General features: G+C 53.5%; 1 protein-coding gene across 1 annotated transcript in view; it reads right to left on the reverse strand.

The window, feature by feature from the left end:
* c14h14orf180 (chromosome 14 C14orf180 homolog) overlaps positions 1-18,511 on the reverse strand; it is a 135,834-nt gene that overhangs the window by 47,453 nt on the left and 69,870 nt on the right. The gene's annotated exons all lie outside the window — the stretch shown is intronic.

Below are 18,511 nucleotides of genomic sequence, written 5' to 3' on the forward strand. Positions count from 1 at the left end.
CTATCACAATCACCTCATAAATAATGACGATCATACCGTTACTCAGCCTAATAATCATCATCCCACTTTACCCTTTAGTCATTAATGAAGGTACAACAGCAGTGGCCTTCACTGTATCTTTGCCATATCTACATTCCAAAACCATTAAGTTACAACACCCCCCCAATTAAATGAAAATTTTTGAATAAATAATGACTCTGATTTAGCCGATAAATTCAAGTAGCCCTGTCTCTGTTTGCAAGACATTCGAAATATAAAAATGATCATTATTTGATATTACTGTTTTACTGGTTAATGTTTCACATGATTCAGTCGGGCATTCAGGGTTCCTGCAGTTGGAGGTTAAGTAAAAAGGTCAACACGGCAAACGGTGTCAGCCACCAAGTTATAAATGACATTATTTAAACTTATCTCATTCAAAATAATCTCAGGGCTCTCAGCCCCTCGGGGGAACAAAGGGGGGAGAGAGAGCGAGGTCCCTGGCACTGGAGTTGGAGGAGCTGAGCGTCAAAGAGGACGGTGGGGGGGATGAATGGATGGATGGATGGATGAAGTCAGCCGCACCTCATCACTGAGCAGCCGCCATTTGCACCATAAAGACTTTCCTGTTGCCTTTAATGAGAAGAATCTTTTCTGACAAAGAACGAGGGGTTCTTCAATCAAAAGAGAGCCCCCCCAACTCCACCCCCGACCCCCCCCCCCGCTTCCTTTATCTATGATTAATGGAGGTGTCGTACTCTCCTTCTAAATGGCATCTTTTGGCGATAAGCGTCCAGCGCAGGGAGTCTTTACAAACTTTCCGTGGCTCTGCAGGGGAAGGTGTGAGGTTGCACACATGAGGGATTAATTAAAGGCAGGAGGAGAAGAGAGCGCCCCCTAGTGCCCTGTATCTGGATTCTGCCAGAGAGGCGGGGGCGACACGGGGCTGAACCACGTACCTTCACAGGCTCAGGATCCTCTTATTATAATTACTGATATTCATATTTTATTACCTGGTGCTTTTATCCAAAATGTCTTTCTAATCCACCCATTTATTTCCACAGATGGAACCATTCAGTTCAAGGGCATCGCTCAAGGGTAAAACCGCAGGTCTGCCCCAGGGATCAGACTTCCCGGGTATTGGCCCTTTCAGCGTCGTACTGCCTGCCTCCTTGGCTCACCCTCTGAGTGTCAGGGGCCAGGCTGAGCGCCCCCTGCAGGTGACCACTGTGTCCCCTACTTGGAGCTGTATGTGGACAGAGGGACAGACGGCTGCCCCTTACCAGCAGGCTGAGACCTCGCAGTCAGGGTCACTGTCACACAGATGTGACCTCTCCACCTTACACCGCGGCCGACTGCTACCCCGCGCGGTGACACCGGCACAGCTATGCCTCCAATGCCCCCTCTTCCCATAATGCATTTTCCCTGCTCTTAAAGCCACCCAGGGGCCTTTGAGCAGAACACATAGTTACAGGATGTAAACAATATATATATTATTTCTCAGATTACATACTAGAAGCGGGACCAAAAACGACAAGGACATAACAATACATACAGAAAAATCAGCACCAGAAATGCAAGGTGAGAGAGTGTTTCTCCCACACGCGTAATTTAATGCAACAGAGTCTGCACGTGAACTGACATGACTGTAAAACAATAACAAAGCAGCCACAAAGCAGCAAGACGACTGAGGCAGCACAGCTGCAGCGAATCACAGCCACGCAGCTCCAGCGCGTCACTAGGCTGCCCGGCAAAAGTGCAAAAATGACCAGCGGGATGGCATGCGTCGGACACCTCACCGAACGCGGTTCGTCACAGCTCGCCGCTCTGTCGCAATAGGTCTCTGCAGAACAAAGATGGCACCCCACTGGTGCAGTCTCCTAGGCTGAAGTTCAGATGGTCCTCGCATGGAGGAGAGCGGGGGGGGGGGGGGGAGGCAGGGGCACCTTACAGTTGGCCTTAGGGCACACAAGAGCGGGGAAGCACTGCATCATGTGTGATACAAACCAGGGGACGGTGGATGCAGAGGCCTGGGCTGCTCCTGAGGCCCTCAGCACAGATGACCCCCCCCTCACACACCCCCCCCCATGATCAGGCTGATCGCGGACGTGTAGCGGGAGAGCGGAGACACCCGGCTGGCCGCTTTATAAAGCAGACAAAGAGCTGCTGCGATCCATCAGACGCTAAGCTTCCCCATCCTTTGGGGAACAAAGTGACACAGATACAGGCACTAATCTGGGATTATGGAGTATGATACAATAGGTGCTACACAGTCATGGGGAAAAGGCAAAATCTCTCTGATAGCTTAGAGCCCGGAGTCTCGGCGCAGTCCCTCCGCCTTGGTCCGGGCGCGGTGATCCCAAACAAAGCACCGAGGGGAGAATCGGAGGGGAGAGGGGAGAAGGAGGACAATGGGACTAAAAGGAGGACACCCAACAGCAGGGCGGACAGAATGCTGGAAAAACGTCCGGAAAAGAGGTCGCCCTACTTCAGGAGGAGGTACCGGGTCTCCTCAGGACCAGACAGCAACAGCATTGTGAGCCACAGGCAGAATGAGAGCAGACCACTGATCCCCCCCCTAAGAAGGCTGTGGTGACTGAGCCTCCAGCATCCGAACAGACCTCTGACACCTCACAGCGCCCCCTGTAGGCCGCCGGTTAGGTATTCCTGTTAGCAGCACCCCCTGGGACACAGTCCGTAGATATTTCAACAATAGGCAGCACTCATTATAAGGTGAGTGCCGGGATCTCCTGTCTCCTTCCTAACGCTCAATTCATTTTCAGCGTTTAGCAGGCCCTTCTCTGGGCGTCTCCCAAGGCCTGTGCTCGCCCTGGTCACACACAGCATGGAAGCTGACAAGGAGGGGGGGAAGCATTCTTTTTGTAGGACCAACAACGGTTAAGGAGCCTTATCTATTCATACAGGCAGAGAGCTGCAGCCCCCGACTCCTCGAACCACATAGGAGCAGAGAGTAAGAGGAGAGGCTTCTGGAAGCTGATTTAAACGAGCAGGGCGGCAGACGTCAGACTTTCACAACAAAGCTTCAGTGAAAAGAAAAATTGTTAATTGTTCTGGATCTGATTCATATTTAATTTCCATTTCAAAACGGGGACAGACATCTGGAGCTCGTGTTCTAAAGGTGAGTAAATACCACTGAAAAACGGCCTGTTGAATTATTGATGCCCCTTCCCCCAGCCCCCCCACTGTGGGCTAATTAATTTCTAGCCGCACTTCAAAGGCCGCGCAGCGCCGCGTTCTGAGGGTCTCCTCGTGAGCGGAGCGCCGTTCCCCACGAGCCGCGGCACCTGTGCGAGGCTGGCGCCTTTATCTGCGTGGGCCAGACGCGCGCCGCTCCTGCGACGGAGCCTAATCCGCTTAACTTTACAGCAAGCGGGACTCAAACACACAAATGTAGGGGCGGCCGGGACTCGCGGACCAGCATTCGGCTGCCCTCTTCCCCTGCACCGTGGGCTGGAGCAGCTGACAGTGAGACTCAGGATCCCCTTTTTGCTTCTTTGTGTGTATATGTGTGTGGGGGGGGGATTGTGTTTGATCTAGGCCAGGATCATCATCCCTGGCTCTTTCTGTCCCCCTTCCCCCCACTGGGGATGCAGAGGTACAGCAGAGAAGTCTGGGAAGTGTCTTCTGCTGCTGCTGGAGTGACGATCACCGTGAAGCTTCACCATCCTCCTTCATCCTTCCACGGGCCTCCAGCAGACCGTCAGCCTCAATAAGGGAAGACCCTCGCCCTTGACCCTCTTTTGACCTTCTTGGAAGCAGGGCAAAGGAATCCTGGCGTGGATCTCCTCATGGGGGGGGGGGGGGGTGCATGCTGGCGTGGGGAGGGTCTTGGGGAGACTCCGACGGCTAGAGAGGAAACAAACAGTTGGCGGCTAAATGTTTAGGGAAAGACTCACGTCCCACTGGCCGGCGCTGTCCAAGTGTACTGAGGGTGCAGAGCCAATGGGGAGTGAGGAGGCTCAGAAGTGGGGGGGGGCGTCCAACTTTACCCACCCCATCCCATTCTGTAACAACAGCAAGTCTCACCTGTGTGAATGTCTGTGTATATATACCTCACACGGCCTCATTCGTCCAGCAGAAATAACAGAAGAAAGGTGAGTTTTCCATCTGAGTGACCTGGACGCAGAGTGATTATGGCACACAGGGAAGATATGAATGTGTGTGCGTGCGCATGGGGGGGGGGGGGGGTTTCACCGCCTGTTAATATAGATACTCATCTGCAGGTGAAAGGCCGACCCCTCTGTAATCACGGCTGGCCGTCTCCTCCAGCTTGGCCCAGAAGCTGCTTCAATGGATGTGACTGGAGGTCAGAAGTTGTGCGTTCAGAGGAGCACCCACCCCCCCCCCCCTCCTAGCCGAGCATCATGCACAGCATCGATAAGCCTGCACCTGCCACCCCCCACCAAGCCACACAAAGAGCCCCCCCCAGCACACTACTTACCATCCACATCCCTACCCCTAAATCCAACCTTTTTCAGGATTTTCTGTAATGGGGCGGACACTCTGGACTGGGGGGGGGGGCGCTCTACCCCTACAGCCCATTACACACGGCTGCAAATCAACCGGAATTAAACACACCAGATGCAGCTGAGCGCAAACACACACACACACACACACACACACACACACTCACACACACACACACACACACACACACACACACACAGGCATCACCCAAATCCTAACTGGGATAGCCCTACCCAGCCATAATATTAATCATAACTAATCAAAGAAAATGCAAGACATTTTTAGTTTTTTGTTTGGAGTCACAGCTTTCTATAAAATTGAGGTTTATATTGTGGCTCAACTGGATGAACCGTAATGACAAACTTTTACTGTCAGTGAGGGAGAGATCAGCACCCCCCCCCCCCCCCCCGCCTACCTCTGTAGATCAGGGGTGTCAGACTGCACAGTTTTTGGTTTACAAGCTAAAAAGCAACAGGCTTTACCACATTGTGGGGACATTTGGTCCCCACGACATGTTAAATATAAACAAACCCCTACACACGCACATACAGAGCTCTCCAGTCATCCCTCCTTTCTGAACATCCCAGCGGGTGAACGCCATCGCAGCTGTGGCCATCCTCTAGCTTGGTGTCTCTCCGATCCACTCCCCTCTCCTCCCAGCTCTGAGTTATACCCAACCCAGTTATACGTACGGCAAGGCGGGCTCTGAAGACGGAGAGGGTACACAGAGACAGTAAACAGGCACCGCGCAGTAAACGTTAACGCAGGATACAAATACAGAAATCCGTAAATAAATAAAGCTTGTGCTGCCTTCTCTGACCCCTGAGAGCTGTGAATAGCAGCAGCTCGTAACAGGTTACTGCTGAGTGGACTTTCCCCGGAACGTTCTGCCGGCCCGCTCACTTTGACAGCTGCCTTAACTCGGGCCGGAGCTCCCACAGTGCCGCTCTTTTAGGGCTTTGTTAATTGGAATAACTAAATCTGCAAATGAGGACCTAATCAAGTCTGATAAATTATGCAAGCTGGGCCGGGGGGGAGGGTGTTTACGCTCCAGCCGAACTAAAAGTAGATGGGGGGGGGGGGTGGGGGAGTAAAAGCAGGCCGGTCCCTGGCACCCTGAGATACACCAGACAGGCACAGCGAAAGCTCCCCCCCATCCCCCTGCCCCCCCATTCTTCCTGCAAGTCTTCTGATCTCAGGTCGTGTACGGCAGGACACACCGCTGCCCCCACCCCCTGGCTGCGACACACCTAAGCGTAATGGACCATGCGGTCACCATCAGACACACAATCAGCCTGTGGAATAAGCCGGACATTAGCATGGGTCGTGGAGCCCATGGAGAAACAGCCCAAATTACTGCCTCCCTATGCAGGTCACACTCTCCTATTACTGAGCATAGTGAGGCTGCCCCCACGCACGGCCTTTGCAGGCTCTGTATGACCTTTGCTGGGTCCATACGCCCTCTGCTGAGTCCACACACCCTTGCAGGCTCTGTACATCATTTGCTGGGCTTGTACGCCCTTTACTGGGCCCGTACGCCCTTTATTGGGCCCGTACGCCCTTTGCAGGGCCCGTATGCCCTTTGCAGGGCCCGTACGCCCAAGCCCAGCAGAATCTGGCTCAACTGGATGAACCGTAATGACAAACTTTTACTGTCAGTGAGGGAGAAATCTCACTGCCCCCGTCCATCTCAGACCCCCCCCCCCCCCGCCTATATCTGTAGATTAGGGGTGTCAGACTGCACAGTTTTTGGTTTACCCTCATTCTTGTGCTAATTACCACACAGCTCTTGAGCTGAATCATTTGTGGGTTAAAGAAAGGGAGAGAACTGAAAGGACTGAAGTTTGACACCCCTGCTGTAGATCATACTCACACATTCCTCTTTGTTGACTGGTACAGCCCCCCCCCCCACCCCCCGAAGAGCCAGGAGTGGCTAAATGGGAAGGTGACAGTGAGTCATGCACCTTGACCTGCCGTGCAGAAGCTGTGCAGAGGCCAATCAGCCCAGTTCATGTTTCGTTCATGCTTCATGACCGGATCTGGCAGACTGGGAATGTTGTGGAATGAGCTCCAGCGGTGAGCATTTTGGCAGGTGAACGCCGAGCTGAGGACAGCACTCGATTCCTGGTTCATTCTCTGCTGAAAACCGTTCAGGAGCCAAACACCGATTAACAAAACACGGTCAGACGGTCACCTACAGCCGTGCTGTCAGACAAAGACACGCAGCGTTTTCGGGAGCTGTGACCGGCTCGCACACGGATTAACACGGGAGCACACGGGCCGAACGTGGGAACACCACGGCAGCACTTATTACATCCAAGCGTGTCAAATCACACGTGTTCTGCCCCCAAAGCAAAACGTTACCTCTGCCACAGATTGGTGACCAACTGAGGCTGAGGCTCCAAAGTATCAAGAGTGAGGGCGACATCCTCGCGACACCAAAAAAATACTGAGGAAGGAGACCCCCCCCCCCCCAAATGGAAGGCAGGAGCGGAAATACATAAACTAAAATAAGGTGTGCAGCGCATTGAGCTGTTCATGGTCTAATTCGATATAAATAGTGAATGAGGCTCTGGCCTTCCAGGGGGTGGGGAGTGGGGGGGGGGGGGCATGGGGCAGGTTTACGAGGTTGCCGTGGCTACATTCTGGGTCTCTAGGGGTAGCGAGAGTGCCTCATTTTCAGGCAGAAGCAGACAGAGGGATAGAAATAATGTAAAACACCATCCCACCACCCCCCTTAGTCACACACAACAATGGATATTCACACATTTAGTGCCTTTTGATTGAGCGAGAAAGACACAAAAAATATATAACATGGCTGAACGAGGACTCAAACAGCTTTGGAGGGACTTCATCAGAACTGTGGGGGGGGGGGGGGGGGGGGAACATAGCATCTCGTAGAGTGACGTCAAAAACATGAAGGGGCCCTGCAATATGGGAACAATGAGACCTGGTGGGTGGGGGGGGGGGATCGAGTTACTGTGACATACTAGCCCCAATCACAAGGTCGTCATGGGCATGCAGGGAGGGAGACCCGCTGCTGGGAGGATAAACATGAGAACTGAGAACATGTAACTTAACCTTATTTACAAAGTCAGCGGCTTTCCTTCAGGACACACAGACCGTGTGCGGTGGCCGAGAAAGGCACCTTGGCCACAAAGCCGTGTGTCTGTGTGTGACAGGGGCTTCTCACTTCACAATCACAATGCAACAAAAATCCACCAAGCAACAGAGACTTTAACCCCCCAGCCCAGTGCTGCCTTTCCAGAAGCTTCCCCAGGAATATAAATGAACCCAATACTTCAGCCCATGGGTCCTGAGGACCCGGGAAGAGGACCACGCGGCCGTCTGTCCAGATCACAGAGAGTCTGCTTAGTTCTGCTTAAAGGTTCCCCCCCCCCTTATCCACACAGCGCTCATTATCACTGCAAGCGGGGGGGCCTTGTGAAGAGAGACCACATCAAAGGCATCGATTCATCCTTCTCTCCTCCCAAGGATCCAGATCGGTTTCCACTCCACGTCGCTGGTGAGATTACCAAGGTGAGAATTTGTCGTCGCTGACTTGCAGAGACCCGCGGCGTGTGATCGCTTGAGTCACCACTGCATGGGAAGGGTGATCAACCAAGCCCAGAGCCGCAGAGAGGGCAGCTAATGGGTGGGATTGGTTCTGAGAAGGTTCTGGGATGCTCCACACCAGGACACGCAGAAATCAAATGCAGAAGACTAGTTGTGGAGAAATGTCTGTCGGGAGTGGCATCAAGTACGAAATCGAATGTTTCATTTTTCAAAAGGGCTAATTAGAACATTTCCCTGAGGAAATGAAAATGACTGAATGAATGATTAGGAACCAAAAAGATGCTGGGGCCTACAAACCCATTGTACAGTACCCTCGACACCTCTAACCTTATGCCTGCAACAAACTGCTTCAGAAGACATCCAGCTCTATGCACTGTGGGTAAACGTAACAGCCTGGACACTGCTTTAGAGAAAACAAGGACACATCATGATGTAATCAAGGGGTTTCTGAGCGGTGCCATGCTGGAAAACAGCCCTACAGAAATCGCTCTCAGAAAAAGAGGCGATATGCAAGATCTGAAGTACATCTCCATCCTGAAGCAGCGACAAAAAGGTCTTTGATCGCAGCTTCTTCGCCTCAAATTGTTTATTACAGAGTTCGCCGCGGCTGTCATCAAACACACCAGCCGTTTTGCATCTCCCGCGGCAGATTGCCACGTCACGGCTTATTTCAAAATAGACAAGAACCTCTTGCGAGGCAATCTGCTAACCAGTGCTCAACTAAAACATACACAGACAGTGCTACACAGCTCTTCCAAGTCTATGCTATTATTTGGAATGGAGGCAGCCAATCATATAACCCAGTCTTGCAGCTTGAGAACGCAAGAGCGAGAAATACCACAGAGAAAAGCTCAATAACTGAAATTCTCCACCTTGATCAATGACAATAAAAGGAGTCCGTTAGAGTCTGTGGACAAGCCAAAATGAGGCTCCTACTCACTGGGGGTTCTGAAGACATGGGAGACCCAGCAGAACTCTTTAAAGAACCCGTTAAAGTCTACGGACAAGTCAAACTGAAGCTCCTTCTCACTGGGGGCTATGGAGGCAGAGGAGACCCAGCAGAACCCTTTCATCTGCTGCAGTATAACTCATCTCAACCTTGTGTTCCTGCTACTGCGCCTGGGTGTGTCTCAGGGGATGTTTCTTCTGTGGGTTGAGGGCCCATAGTTGCTGGGTCTCTTGCTGAAGAAACCCAATGGAAACACCAATAAAGGGAACCCAGGTAGCTCAGAGCTCTCAGACGGGTCTTTCCGCCTCAGCCAGAGCTGTAATTACACACCCATGAATTATTTGGGATCGCTGTCCCTTAGCGTCCAGTCGAACCCCAACCATAATCCTCAGAGTATCCGAGCGGCTTGATCACAGCCTACTCCACTAGCGATTGTGAGTCTCTCGGCTCCCCGAGACGACGTGCCATTACCCAGCCCACCTGGCTATCCTCTCGTACCCCGCTGCAGCCTTTGATTACACTCGCACCCGCGGCCTCCCCACAGAAATGGCCACATCACAAGCGTCCATCCGTGCATCGTGCGCGATCTGTCCCCAGGGCCTCAGGCTCAGAGGGGGTCGTTTGTGCGATGAATGTGCCGCTGCACACCGGCCCCCCCCCCCACGGCGAACCGTACCTCTCCTCACGCCCGTTATGCAGCCTCCATAAATTACCGCTTCCGTTTATGGTGCCGGCAGGGCGGCCAGACTTGTTGGTTCATTATAGCCCAATTCCCATCTGCGTTTTCATTACCCCGAGCCGGCGAACGCACGGCCTGAGGTGGGCGATTCATATGTTACCCATGGAGGAGCAGAGTGCCCTCCACACACACACACACACACACATGCAGAGCGAGAGAGGCATCCTCAAACATCCACAGCAGAGCAAGCAGAGTGAGCACTTGAGGCTCAATACGCCCAGCGCCCGATAATTACGGCCAAGGAAAGGCAGTGCTTTCATGTGAACAAAGAGGAACCGCATGTTTAGGGGGAGGCCTGCTCTGTGTGTGCCATGGACCTCGTATGAAAGACTGAACCCCCCCCCCCAAGGGGTGTGTATGGAAGTCAGCATGGATTGATGGCAGCCTCGTTCGAGGGCATTAGAGAGCTCTGATGAGACGGTCCTGAGCGTCTGCTTAATCAGCCCAGACAAAGACAAAGGGAGCGCCTCGATTTCCAATTCCGTTCACGTGAGCTAAAGGGTAGGCGAGGCGAATCACTGCTCTGGCTAAATCACCTTTTCTGAGAGCTCTCAGGTGGTGCTTCGAAAAAAGGTAATTTTTTAGGTAATTTGCAAGCTGACACATGATTGGCCAGTGCCGCTCAGACAAAACCCCCCACCCTGCTCGTGCACCTGATGCTTTTCGGGAAGCTGTCCTTCGCAGCTGAACCTGTGAGGAGGCTCCTTATCATGCCGTCCCTAATTGGCTCGCCTGTATCATGGCATGGGGCAGGTTCGTGAAAGACCCCCTGATTCCTGCTGGGTATTGATGCTTTCATGCCCACGCCATGTCCAATTAACGAGGCGCGCGTGGTAACGGCTCCTAGTGGGCCACTGACATTCTGCAGCAAGGTGCTCAGTACCGCATTCTCTGAACAGTCGGGGAAGAATCACAGTCAGGACGTGTTTACAGGGGGATCTGGGAGGTGCCTGAATAGTCTCAGGTGTGGTGGTATTGATTTGCCATTTGTATTTCTGAGGTAGGTACATCTGCGGAGGCACAAGTGACATTTTGGTAAGGAAACGTCGATATCGCAGGAGCAGAACACAAAAGGCAATGAAACAGCAACCAGAGCGGCTGTGGGAAAAACGCCGAAACTTTAAGTTTGCGGCTTTCAATTCGGCAGGATTCTGTGCATTAGGGGAAGGATAAAGCGCTTAGTCTGAGAGCCTGTCAGTGTGAGGAGATGGTGAGGAGGGGGTTTCCATGGCTCTGACGAGGCTGCAGTCTCAGTTTGGGGAAAGCGTGTAGAATCATGACTGTGTCACTCGGCGTGTAGCTTCTGTGAAGGTCATGGGGCTTCCCAAAAATGCTGAGGACGACAAATGCCGCGATCTCTAGACAAGTGCCATGATGCCACGTGTACTGTCACTCCCTCTATGGGCAGGTCAAGGCGACTCTCCCGCTTGCCTCACCTCCCCCGCACCTCTCCCCCCAAGCAGACGTAAAAAGTGACATTTATTAATTCGTGTTTAAAGTTCACAAATGTAATTATGAAAGAGCAAAGATCCCTGAGCATTAGTCTTGATTCTGATTTATGGCTGTGCGTTTGCTGAAGAGAGTCTCCATCTGGAGACATAAAAGCACCATTGTGTTTGAGCTAAATCATTTAGGCAATAAATCTGATTAAGGGAAACAGTGGACAGGGACTGAGCTCACACTCTGCACTGCACACGCACTGCAGAGCCCTACCGGCCCGTTACCCCACGGGCCCGTTTCTCAGGACCGGGCCATCTATCTTGGACTATCTAGGATCAAAGTCATTCCTCTTGGACCCAAAAACTGCAACAGTGGCTGATCGATCTTCCTAAGGAGCTGCTTCCAAATCTTGTGTAGTTAAGGGAAGGAGTGTCCAAAGTACCATGGCAGCCCAGTCCACGTCTGAAGGCATCACCACATCACGAGCATAAGCTCATATGCAGTTTAGACCCTAACCCTCCATTCTGCAGTGTTAATCCTGTTATTGTTCAGCAATTATGTAGACACTTGCAGGGGACTCACTGAAATTGAATTGGCACAAATGACTGATTAATTATTTCCATAAACTAAGGGCATCAATGTGAAGGCCTTAGCGAAGCAGCGTAATTGATGGCTAGAGTCAGATACTGCACAGCACAGCCGGCTGTGATTCAATCACGCCCAGCTTTTCTGCTTACTAAGCCGAGACGTGACGCGAGCTTTCGTGCCCGTGACCTCGTCTCTCTGCCGCTCAGCACGGGTGCCTCTGGATGTGCCGTGTGGCCCACGGAGCGACGGCCCCTCCGGGCACAGGGGAATGCATGATTACTGCTTTTTTTTTACGGGCCGCGGCTCTGATCGCCGGCAGTAGGCTGAACACATTTTCAGTGCCTGACATCACTTGCAGGGGTTCAGGACTAAAAAAGCTGGAATGGGACTTGGCGGGGGGGGGGGGGTAATTTACAGCTTGGGATCGACTGGCTGAGTGTTGAGGCTGGTCGTATTAAACACACTCGTGTGCCTACATGTACATGCCCATGAAGACACTCCCACTCAAATGCACACACACACACACACCTACAGTATAAAGGATGACATCTGAAAGGCAAAGTCTGCCTAGGTATTGTACAGTGAACACTGCAGTCCCAGAAGGGGTGGCTGTACCGGCCCCGCTGACAGGAAAGGTCTCGTACTCCGTAAGGCTGAATTAACTATTCACTGTAGGGATCTCTCGCACAACAAAGATGTTTATTAGAAGAGTCACATCAAATTGGCCTGAGAGAGTGAGAGAGCATGCACACTAATTGCCAGAATGGCTGCTCTGTAGAGCGACTTTCAAATATTTATAAGTTTAAACATGCAAGCCGTTTTGGGCCCTTTGCTTAGGGGAGGGGCGACAGAGGCCAATCATCCCAGTCATTTCCATAGCTTGTGGACTGGATCCCATCAGCAGGGCAGGACGTTTGGGATGAGTGCCGTCACCTCCCAGTGATACAGGAGAGTCTGAGGGACAGAGGACCATGTCATCACGGGGCCCTTGTGACCAAAGAGAGCCACGCCACTGCAAATATGGACGGAGGTTCCTCCATCATCATCTTCCTTGCCGAGCCGATCATATGAAAGGCGTCCTTCATCTCAACCAAGCCTCTGCCCTGCGGTTTTCATCTTGGGATGAAAGAACCCTGCGGATTCCTCGTTCAGCCCCCACCTTCGTCTGCTCGCCGGAGAACTGACGGGAGGCAGAGGACCGCGAGGGCAGGAACTTTTTGAGGTGACCTTATGTGTCAGATGAATATGCAGGGACCGCTCCCGGGAAGGCACCCCGCTCGAGATCTGGAGGGCGCGCTGTGAGAGCTGTTTGCATGCGCTGGGACGGGGGCTGCAAGCCGGCGGAGCAGACGAAGAAAGTCCAGTATTTATACACCTGTTACCTTTCAATAAAGTTTCAAGGACCTTCCATTGAAGGCAGGAGGTGAAGGGGGGGGGGAAAAGGGGACAGATCCTCTGCGGGAGCATCATGGAGGATCGGAAATCCAGCTCTGTGTGATCAGTCTGCAGTGCATAAACGACCGCAGTGCGAGACAGAGAAACGGCTTCTCCAGCCTGCAGAAGAACACGCAACATGACTCCACATGCAGGCTCGCCTATGAGGAAGCCCCTTAATCTCCCCCCACAAAGCAGCACATTACAGTCAATCCATCCAGCTGAAAACCGATCCCTCATTATGCCTCCGGGTATTAATGAAGCATGTCTGACCATCGTATTCATGGGTAGAATGAGTATTCGCTTCCATGACTACCTCACATGCCTCGTGCCCTTTAAAGCACCCCTTCACAGGAGCGCTGTGCCAATGGCAAGCTGATGCCCAAAGAATAATCATCCGCCACGCCGTGACAGTGGTCTCAGACGCGGGAATGCTGAACTCACGCGCAACAGCAGCTTCATCATTGCGTCGTTCTCGCCAATATATATGGATATTAGGGGAAGATTTATGACCAGAATTTGCGGAATGAGGCAACCGTGCAGCAAATTGGTTATGAAATATCGGCACACTGATGAGCCATTACGGTTGGCAGCCGACGGGATGATGAAACGATTCGCGCTGCGCCGAAAGGGCCGCAAACTAATTAGCTGCCTAATGGTGTCTTTATAACCTGGCTGTTTCAAGCAGAGATGGACGCCGGACTGCCGAGGAGCACCGCCCCTCTGCCATGTGACCCCCCCCCCAGCAGCGCCCCCCTTTTCCAGACTTTCGGCGCTCCTAGAGGACCGGCCGCTGGGAACCGGTCAGGCATCATAGTTGCCTATCTCCAAAAAAACAGAAACTTGTACTTTTAGTCCAATTAGAAATGTCTACCAGACAAAGGATCACAGGAGCCCGGTGGGTGTGGGGGGGTTCATAAACAGAAATGGGACACTGCGTTTGCTCAGCTGCTCCTTATCAATCTGCCACTTTGACAGGGGGAGTGGAGCGTCCACCAAGGCAGCCAGTTTTTCTGGATGAGATCTTCTCCTCCTACTCCAGCTGTGATCTGAGAAGGTGCTTCTGGGAAACCACCACATTCCAGGTGGGGGTGCCTTTGTCTCCCCTCTCCGGACGCCACTTCACCACCCGCCATCGGCTCTCCCACCTGAACCCCGAAACTCTCACCAACAGCCACTCGACCTTCCCTGGCATGCTGCCCCCCCCCCAACACCCCACCCCTCCGATCCCACCCCTCACCCACGTGTGCTCCGCATTCCGCAGCCACCATGGGTGATCGATGGTCTTCTTCATTGTTCTGACTTGTTTAGAAAGAGTCAGGACGGACGACCCGCCCCCCCCCCATGGGCTCTGCCAGCGGGGTCTAGCGGTTCTCATGCCCAGCTTATGGAGAGGCTTCAGTTCTCTCCTTTAAGTGCCCATGGACCCCAGGCTCTCATGCTCATTGTGGTCTTGGGCCCTCACACAGGGTGCTGGATGGTTCATCTGCATAACGGTACATTCATGGGAGAGGTTGTGAACAGGACCCCCCTATAATAAACACGCCAAAAGGATCTTCCCCCACACTGCACATGAACCTGGACGGCGCCGATCTACAGTACTCACTGCAGATCGTCTGTGATCAGACTAACTAAAGACTTTTCGCTCCATTCAGAGGAATGGGCACAGAGCACTTTGCCTGTGTCAGCGTAATGAACCTGCGCTGTTCCCCCGCCTGCCCGGCCCCGGTTTGTTCTTCGTGTCAAAGCGGCGGAGGAGATGAGATAATAAACTCTGTGAATGATTAATAGCTGAGCAGGACCACGGTGCTGTCAGTGCTGAAAGTCCTGTGCATTCCGCTTTTCCTCTTAATTGAAGCAGTCGTCGCTGAAGCTCTCTGCCTCTCTCTCTACTGCATTAAAAGGGGGAGGGGGGTCGACACTCAGAAAACACGGTATTATATAGTTATTATCTTTGGAAATCAGATTGGGGGAGGGGTTACAAAAGCAGGCTTCACATGCCGCTGCCGACCTCAGGGCTCGACTCGGGGATGGTAAGAGCGCCCCCTACGGCCGCGGTGGGAGAGCGCGACAGCTGATGGCTCCTCGTCCCATCAGGGGCCACCCAGCACTGCCATTTCTGCAAATAAAGCCCCGCAGGGTTTGCCTTCTGACACAATGCAGCCAGTCTCGGTACCATCGATCAGGGCCCTGGCCCAGCGGCTCCTTAGCGACCGACCTATGGTGTCCAAGGCTCCTCTGCCACAGGCCATTCCCATGTCGGGGGGGTGGGGGGGTGCGGAAATCATATTGACCTGTGGAGCGAGGGCTAATTCGTTTGCATAATCGATCGCTTTCTTATTTCCTGGTCTTTCTGAAAGAATGCTCCTTACGAGAGGGGGATTGAATTGTTGGGGGAGGGGGGTCAGGCTCTGCAAGTCTCCTCACTCTGGGTCAGTCAGACACAGGCACACACTGTGACACCCCCAGGGCCCATGACAATGGATTGGGTGCTGCACGCTGCTCTGGGGACGCCAGCACACTGAATGAAAGGGGCCGTCTTTGGCCATATATATTTGCCACTTGTTGGTGCAGTGCCAGCTCTTAGCCAATGAGGAGTCCAGCACAGCCAGTGAGAAGATCCTAGTGCAGCACAGAATGCAGTGCCGGTCCCAAATGGAGGCAGCATGGGGAGGAGGGCTGGTGGGACACACACTGGAGTCCTGTGCAGGATGGACCCCCCCTGGACTGACTCCTGACATGTGATCAGAACTGACAGCCCCTGTGCGAAATTCATCCCCAAAGATTAAAAAAGCAATTCTGGTTGTCCATTGAGCTGGTGGGGGGAGGGGTGTGAAGGTGTGACACCTCAGAAAAGCATCTGGGGGAGCGGGGGTTTGGGGGGGGGTGTGCATCCTTGAGCCTGTTGTCTTGAACATCTCTGAATAAATCAGGAGGTGGCTGGGGGGGAGGGTGGCGTCAGGTAGTGCTGGTCGTCATTAAGACGTCCCCATAAAATGCCCCACAGCCCATGATTAAACTGTCAGAATATGAAATGGCGAGAGTCAGATGGGGGGGGGGTCTGACAGCCCAGGTCTGCCAGCGGGGGGATGCAGTCTTACGCAATCCTGCTCTGGTGGCACCGTCATCCCTCCGCAGTGACAGAGTCCGTCCTGAAAGTCCGGAAGGTGCCCTGGAGTCCGCAGCCTGTCTGCAATGCCTGACCGCTCCCCCCAGCTCTGTGGCGGCGGCAGGGGGGGGGTGTCGAGTGTGACTGTATAATGTCCCGTTTTGGTTCAGGAGAAGCAGCACCTGGGGCAAAAATGAGAGTCAGCCAGGCCTGAGTGCAGCTGGCCACCTGCACGCTCCAAAGGGTGTGGGGGCGCGACCCACAGTGCAGCTCACCTCACAGGGAACAGCGTACGGGGGGGGGGTAGTCCTGCTCGCTGAGCCCCGTCTCCCTCCATACCGCACAGCCAGAACCCCACACCCTCTGTGCCCCCCCAGCCACTGGTTCTAAACACAAAGCTTCCGCTAAATCACATTCTCATAAACACAGCAGCCTCAGCTCAAAACAAATCAATACAGACCCACATTTCGCTCTCTGTGCTCCACACCGGCAGCTGAATTATTACTGTTGTTTCAGTTTAAATGCATAAAAAATTGGACACGCTGACAACAGGCAGCCAGCTAACATAAATAACTGAGGCATCTTCCCCACTGCCCCGCCTCGCCAGGCAGACTAGGGTATGTGGCAATGGGGGGGGGAGACCCCCCCCGCCCAAAAAACAGTGCTGTAAAAAACCCGGCATTATATAAGGCGAAAAGCAGAGCTCTCCATCAGCGCCACGACGGCAGACATTGCCCACGCCGCTCAGCGGCTCTAATGGGCTCGCCTCATCGGGAAATTGGATTTTTACGATTCCATCCCTGACCGAATGGCTCTGTAGTGCAGCGGCCTGGGATGGCATGTTGCAGTGCCTCCCTGTCGTCCTCAGTATGCCCCCCGGTGACCTTTCCCAAATCCTTCACCGTGATTCAGAGCCAGGGCCGGGGGCCATGTGTCACTCTGGGGTTTATCCTTCACCCCGATGGGAAACAGCCCTGAAGGGGCCACGCTGGCTGCAGAGCCCCTCCGCGGCCTCACAGAGCGCACTGGGCAGCCTGGCCTCAGTGCACAGGGACACAAATAGCCCCCACTGCCGCCCCCACAGGGGTCCCAGTGCCCTTTTCACAGCCGCTACTTGTCTGCCAGAGCCCCCGGTAAATCCGCCCTTGTGACACCATTACCTGCTTTTCCCAGCGAAACAGCAAAACATCATTACATGTGAGGGCCGGCGGTCAGAACGCCAGAGCGCCGGCAAAGCGCCCCCCCCCCCCCCCCCAACCCCACTGACAGGTTATTATGTTCTTGAAGGAAGCATTTCATTCGCCTCCTACTGGCCGACGACGGCAGAGCGACGGTCGTGTCTGGGATGATTACGGCGGCGACCCGGTGGCACCTGTCAGGCGGCTGAGGCTGAGCGGCACCATTTCAAAGGCCCGTTAAATAAAGGCGACGCTGCTCCATGTGGATTAAGCGAACGGGAAGGAGGGAGGCAAGGATGCTGCTGGATTCACATTAAAGCAGCTTGTTACCGCAGGCGAAGGGCACCCATGGCAATGTGGGCGGCTGTATCTATGGCTGTGTCCCAATTCAGGGGCTGTGTTCTTCGAAGACTGAATGTGTCACGGCGGCGTGACAAGGCCGTCCCACTTCGGAGGCTCCTTCAAATGCAGCCAGGAAATGTGTCCTTTTACCGTACCGTGAAGAAGGCACCCGGCGGATCCTTCGCAGTCCAACATGTCCCAGGCTTCATGGCACCAATTCTTAGAGAAGCCTCGAAGGATGCAGCTTACTAAGGATACACAGTCTACAACCTTCAAAGGGTGCAGTCCCTGAATTTGGACAGAGCTTGTGTGTGTCTGTGTGTATCTGTGTCAATGAGTGACTGTCTGTGTCTGCCTGAGACTTTCTGTGTCTGCCTGTATCTGCCTGTGCCTGCTTGTGTCTGTCTGTCTGCCTGTGGCACTTCCCTGCAGCTCCACCCCCCACCCCCAACACCCTGCAAACCCCCACCCTGTTCCCCATGGTCCAGAACTTGCTGCTCTCCACGGGCCGCTGCATGACTGAAGCTCTTGGTATGTCAGAAAATGCACGGACGAGAGCAGAGAGGCGACCACGCCCATCGCCCGCTGCCGGGGCCTGCCTTCGCTAATGACAGGTCTGCCATTCCCGCTATTCCCACCTCCTGAACAGGAATGACCAGCACCAGGCTCTGTAATCACAGAACCTCTGA

Source organism: Paramormyrops kingsleyae, chromosome 14 (assembly GCF_048594095.1).
Source record: "Paramormyrops kingsleyae isolate MSU_618 chromosome 14, PKINGS_0.4, whole genome shotgun sequence".
Classification (NCBI taxonomy): Eukaryota; Metazoa; Chordata; class Actinopteri; order Osteoglossiformes; family Mormyridae; genus Paramormyrops; species Paramormyrops kingsleyae.